The sequence below is a fragment of the Mandrillus leucophaeus genome, unplaced genomic scaffold, assembly GCF_000951045.1.
Source record: "Mandrillus leucophaeus isolate KB7577 unplaced genomic scaffold, Mleu.le_1.0 Scaffold359, whole genome shotgun sequence".
NCBI lineage: Eukaryota > Metazoa > Chordata > Mammalia > Primates > Cercopithecidae > Mandrillus > Mandrillus leucophaeus.
The window spans coordinates 2,826,335-2,833,032 of record NW_012103798.1 but is presented as its reverse complement, the minus strand read 5'-3'; the positions used below and the strand labels follow the sequence as shown (position 1 = coordinate 2,833,032).

Below are 6,698 nucleotides of genomic sequence, written 5' to 3'. Positions count from 1 at the left end.
ATTATATAAGGAAGGGCCGTGCCGCGTGGAAAAGCAACAGGTGGCCTCAATAAAATAAGGAAACACAAAAAGAAATGAAGAACAAGAACAGAAACTGGGAGAAGCACAGGAAGGCTGACAGACATGTGAAGTGGATGAGGATTTTCCTAGGGTCCCCAAAACCTACTCTTCTGGCAGTTTTAAAACCCAGAAGCCTTCCAAGCCCTTTCACCATTCATCACATTACTTCACATCAAGAGAAGACAAGTCTCCCAAGGAGGTTAAGAGGGGCAAGAGAAGAAAAAGGAGAGGTGCTTGGAAGATGATGACAATGATAACTTATTTCTTATTAAGCAGAGGGAAACAAAGGTCTTAAGCTGTCAGGCAGCCTCTGATGTGGCTTTCCTTTGTTCTTTTGGCCTTTGTGTCTATAACCTTCTGGCATTGTGATTATTATCTGTGACTAAATAAAGTGAGTTTTGTTTTTGTTTTTGTTTTTTAATTTCAGCCATTCCTAGATTTACTGAACATCCGTGGAAATCTCAACTCTCTAAGTCCAACAGGTTACTAGGTAAGAAAGTAGAAAGATAAACCTGGACTTCTCCTGTTCCAGGATGTCATCTTTACTCAGAATCCTAGGGCTAGGAAGAAGAATTCATCTTTTCAAGAAAGCTTTTAAAAAATACTTTGGGGGAAAAAAAAAAAAACTTATCAAAGATAATTCATCCTCAGCCTGAGTATGAAATTAAATCCTTGTAGGAAGAGAAATTAACACTAAGAAAAAGTCATCAGTATTTTTCAACTTTCTTTTTTACACTGGAAAGGACAATAACAATAAATGTATATCCAGCTTTTCTTGCTGCTGAAGCTGTTTTCAGAATCTTCCTTTGGACAAAACATCACAAGCTGACTATAAAAACAAAAATGTCATCATTGAAGCCCTGAAGAGGCAGGGAATTGGGCCTCAGCAAAATAGAGGTGAACAGTCCATCCAGTATAAATGTCAGAAAGCAGATTTCCTAAAACAAGTGAAAGAGACATAAAAAATTTTCACATAATCACAATGAAATAATTTTTTACCACTCCTACAGCGATGTTTCAAGTGGACAGTCACTCAGATCTATAGAGATGAATATTACTAAAAAAATTGTTTTGTTCTCTTATATTTTTTTAAACTACCTCAAAGTTATACAGAATTTTCTGGTACTTGTAGATCTTTTGTACTTCTCATACCCTAATGTCAGAATAAGAAAAATAAAATATCTGAAATAGAAATAAAAGTATAAGCATACTGATAGAAGAATTGACAGAATAAATAAATAGAAAATTCACAGAAGAAAAATACAAATAAATAACAAACATATGAATAACTTTAATCTCTGGCAATTAATCAAAACCATATAACTGGGCAGAAAACATTTTTTGTATCAAATTAGCAAAAACTACAAAAATTATAATATTCAGTGTTACCAAAGACGTAGAGAAATTAGTACTCATAACACATTTCAGATGGGAAAACTCTTTAGTAGGAGTCTTGAAAATAAATATCAAAAGCTTAAACTTTTTTAGCATCTTTCATTCCAACGTTTCATGTTTATGAAATTGTTTCAAGAAAATTAAAATATGCCATTAAAAGTAATGGTGCGAATCTGGTATTTTTTAATATGAAAAGATGTCCAAAATAGATTACTAAGAGCAAAAAGGGTACAAACATAGTGTACTGTGGTCCTGTTTTGTTCCAATATGCTGTCTGAAAGAAAGATCAAAATGAATACATTGAAACCCTAGAAATGATTATCTTTTGGTGGAAAAATTGGGGGTGACTTTATTTCAAATTTATACTTTACATATGCCAAACTTTCTGTAGTGGATACATTTCATAATTACAAAACATTTCAATTAAAAATTCAATATAGTACTATGTAGGATATTTCTATTAGAAAAATTTACTAAGATAGTTTGAGATTCAAAATAATGGTTGATGAAATGTAATATTATAATTGAAATTCATTCATGATAAAAAAAATGGATCCATGCAAAGATCATCAAAGAATATGAAAGCCATGAGGTGAAAAATTGATGGGGAACTTTATAATGGTTGTATCAGTGTGGCAACACTTGGGCCCCTGGATTAAGTTTTAGCACCACTAAAGGTGGGACAATCAGACATTATGTGTCTTGTATTGTGATACAATAGGATGTACCTGGCACTACCCATATATATTCTTGAAGAAAGAAAGACAGGAAGGAAGGAGGGAAGGAAAGAAACAGGGAAGGAAGGAAAAGAAGGAAAGGAAAGGAAAGGAAAGGAAGGAAGGAAGGAAGGAAGGAAGGAAGGAAGGAAGGAAGGAAGGAAGGAAGGAAGGAAGGGAGGGAGGACGGAAGGAAGGAAGGAAGGAAGGAGGGAAACCTAAATCTAATCAAGTTTATATACCTAACAGTTAACAAATAATATAGGGGGATAGAAAAATAAGCTGAACAATGTCACCAGGGAGCTAATAGACAAATCAGAATGTGAGAAAATCAGTAAGATTAGGCCGGGCATGGTGGCTCACGCCTCTAATCCCAACACTTGACCTCGTTAAGAGATAACAAGGTCAAGAGATGGTTGCTACCATCTCTTAATGGTGAAACCCTGTCTCTACTACAAATACAAAAATTAGCTGTGTGTGATGGTGCATGCCGGTGGTCTCAGCTACTCAGGAGGCTGAGGCAGGAAAACTGCTTGAACCTGGGAGATAGAGGTTGCTGTGAGCCGAGATCACACCACCGCACTCCAGCCTGGGTGACACAGCGAGACTCTGTCTCAAAAAAAAAAAAAAAAAAAAAAAAAAAGACCTAGTCCTTTTAAAAACTAAATGGTGCAAAAAAATGGAAGGAGGGATGTATTATAGATTAAAAGAAATTTAAGAAATATAACAAGCAAGTATGATGTTTGGTCCTATTTTGGATCCTGATTTGAACAAACTATAAAAATTCATATTTTAGGTCAGTCAGAGGAACTTGATTCTGGGTCATATTACATGATACTAAAAATTTTTTTGTTTATTCTGTTAGTTGTAGTAATGGTATGTTACAGTTAAAGTATCCTTCTCTCTCTACTAAGATATTTGTGATTGAAATTATACAGTGTCTGGAATTTGATTTTGATACTCCAAAATTTAAAAGGGAAAAAAGATGTCTGTACTTGGTGGGGTAAGGTATATCAATGAAATAAAATTGGCAAAATTGTAATGACTCTTGAAGCTTAGTAATGGGTACATTAGGGTTCACTAAACTATCTTCTCCACTTTTGTGTATATTTGAAAATTTCCCTAATTAAAATGTAAAAGTAAACTTAAAATTATTAGCACAGATTTTCAGTTGAAGAAAATAAATGTACCTGCTCATAGTTTTGGTACAAGTGGGCATTGTTCAAGTTTGCTGATATGAACATTTATTATTTTTTAGAAATTGAGATCTTGTATCTCTGACTGGGAGAGTTATCTGGAGATACTTAGCTTGACTTGTAGACAGACATAGATTTTTGAGATGATAAAAAACTTCATAGAATAAAAACAGATTGTGAAAAGATGTTGTGGGAAGAGGTATATCTGAAAATCCAAAGAAGAATATATAACAGCCTCTTAAGACAACACACATTCTCAGTGAGGTATTTCGTAGGAATAACAGAGACATTCAGATTCCCTAAGAAGAAATAAGTGTTGCCCAAGGTTCTACATGTCCCAAGAACACCTTGCTGGGAAAGAATGAATCAGGAGGTTTTTTGTTTTGTTTTGTTTTGTTTTGTTTGAGATGGAGTCTCGCTCTGTCGCCCAGGCTGGAGTGCAGTGGCCAGATCTCAGCTCACTGCAAGCTCTGCCTCCCGGGTTCACGCCATTCTTCTGCCTCAGTCTCCCGAGTAGCTGGGACCACAGGCGCCCGCCACCACCCCTGGCTAATTGTTTGTATTTTTAGTAGAGACGGGGTTTCAGCGTGTTAGCCAGGATGATCTCAGTCTCCTGACCTCGTGATCCGCCCGCCCTGGCCTCCCAAAGTGCTGGGATTACAGGCGTGAGCCACCTCACCCGGCGGAATCAGGAGCATTTTTAAGACTGCAGTCCTCTTCCAGGATACTGCATGTCTAAATCCAACAAGAAGATGTTCTTCGAGATCTCTGAATTGGGAGGCTGTAAGCTAACCTCGTGTCTTCTATTACACAACTAGCTCAGTACACTTGCTCTGCACTTTCGCTGCCCACTAGAATGTAAGTGTCATGAGGATAGGGCCCAGGCTTGCCAGGGTCACCCTCAGGACACCACCCCCTGCTACAATGCCTGGCACATAGTGAGTGCTCAATGAATACTATTTGACTAATGGATGTAGTACCTTTTTGTTACAAAATGATTTCCCAATCCCCTCTACCCTAGTCTTAGTATAAAGATTTGTTTTTTATTGAGAAATGGCAAATAAGGCTTTGGACCCCCTGAAGATTAAATACTAAAATCCCCAAAACAATTTTTTTGTTGGTGTTCTTACGGGACTGCGTGAATTCGAAGGACGTTTATAATGCCTCATAATGCTTTAGGAAGTGAGCCAAGAACTCCACCATCACTAGGAGTTTCAAAACCTTGAGAACTCTTCTCCCGGTGTGTTTAAGAGTATGCAGGCTCATTCTGCGCAAGGAATGTACTGGCTTATGTTGACATCTTTGTCTTTCCCTACCTCCCCACTAAGTACTACGGCAGTTTCTTTTCAGGGTCATACACGATTCCTGCAGCCTTTTTGGTGTGTGGAAGATAGCCCTACATGCTTCCCCCAGCTCACATGGCTCTAATAAGAGACAATCCCCGCAACACAGTACAGTTTCCCAGCAGGATAAAAGCTAGTTTCTAAAAGGTAATATTTCTCTCTTGAGAAAGTATAGTTTGTAACTCTGGCACTATCAAATTTCCAGGTCATCTTTTCTTGCTGGGAAAAAGAATCCTTATGAAGAGAAGTTGCTCCCTGGAGGGAGAAGAAGGCAACAATTGCCCCCTGAACCGACCCAGTGTCCTGGAAGGATGGTTACAATGGACCCCAGGGAGGCCGCCAAGCTGTTGGGCAAAGGAGGCACGGGTGACCACAGAAGGGGAGATCCCTTAAATGGAATGACTCGTGTGGCCCTTCAGTAAAGTTCTCACAAACCGACCAGTGCGGTCACCAACCATGCTCTGATCATTTTCAAGTTGTTGAAGTTACTCAGCGGATTAATAGGATATTGCACTGGCTTCCTCAAATGCACATACACAGAATCACTTAATGCCATTTTCAAGGACAAAAAAAAAAAAAAAACAAACAAACAGAGAGAGAGAGAGAGACCGATCCAAACGCCCTGCAAGTGAATAGAGAATAAAACAGCATAAAACAGACCCGTTCTCCTTGCCACCAAGCAGCGCTGCCCCACCAACCAAACAGCCAGCTCATGTCTCCTGTCTGTCCAACAGGGAGAACATGTGATCTCTCATGGCATCTGCCTTGTGCACTTTCAACTCTCTGCTGTCCCATTTCTTCTTCGTTGGGTCACCTCAGAAATAGAGAAAGGGGCTGTGCTAAGGAAAGGTCTAACTGAAAGTGCACACCCAATTTCCAGCCTCATTCTAGGCCAGAGAACACAACAAGGCAACTTCTTCGTGACCTCTGGAGTTTACCTTAATTTTTCAAAAGTCTAACTAGATCTAGTAAAGGGAGGGAAAAAAAGCACTTGAAGTAGAATTGCCTCCTGGATGCCTGATTCAGGTAGAGGTTTATAACACAATTATTTGGTCATATTTACCTAATGTCTTACCTGCTCTATTATCTGTTTTTTCAGATGTGTGCTGTTTTTGATTTTTAATTGCTCTTATTTACCAAATGTCTTATTCATTATATTATCTGGTTTTTCAGATGTGTCCTCTTTTTTATTTCACTGTAAAGAGAGTCTGGCCTAGCACAACTGGTGACTCGCTTAAGAACCCAAGAACTGTCAAGCACCCTGTCCAGGTTGAGCCTAGAGATTCCATAGCTGTGACTGGTGTTTCTTTATATCTTCATCCTTTATATCTTATAGAAAGCAAGCATTGCTTTTTATAAGAACTAAATAGCTTGTCTTCAAAGGGAAAGTTTAAATACTGACAATTTATTTGATAAGAATCAAATATTTTTATGTATCAAATGCCTTCAAATGTTCAAAAAGATTGTTCCTAAGGTATCCCCATCATTTTCTAAAAACAAACACACAAACCTTCAGAATCTTTTGTAATTTAAAGAAGTTACATTAGTGCTTACATTTCCAAAAATACCCATGTGGATAAATATAGTCTAATATGTCCATGGGAAAAGTTAGCAAGGGAAAAATATTTCCAAAAAATACAAAGTCAATGATAGACTGAATGAATGAATGAATATAATATACTTGATAGTGTTTTGGATGTTCTATTTTATGTTTTGCCATTGTTTTTTTTTTTTTCACTCAAATACTGGACAGAAAAAATATTCTGGTATTTCTATTCTCTTCTAAGAAAGTCTAGGTTGCTTTACTTGTGGCCAAGCACAAAGTTAGCTAGAATGCTTTAATAATATAGCTCACTGTATAGATTCAGATAAGCTATGGGAAAAATCATGTTTAACAAAAGATCATAATGACATAGAGAAAACACCTATAGCAGAGCACTTGCAGTGATAGCTTTTCTTCTCCTGTTTTTTTAAAAAAAGTTTTATTG

The 6,698-nt window shown here is 37.5% G+C and overlaps 1 pseudogene across 1 annotated transcript in view; it reads left to right on the top strand.

Annotated features, from left to right (window-relative positions):
- LOC105546423 overlaps positions 1-5,132 on the top strand; it is a 7,110-nt pseudogene extending 1,978 nt beyond the window's left edge. Inside the window, exons 2-3 of the transcript XR_001007088.1 lie at positions 275-425; positions 4,916-5,132. The product of XR_001007088.1 is annotated as a zinc finger CCHC domain-containing protein 7 pseudogene (transcript). The remainder of the gene's footprint in view (positions 1-274; positions 426-4,915) is intronic.
- Positions 5,133-6,698: the final 1,566 nt, after the last annotated feature.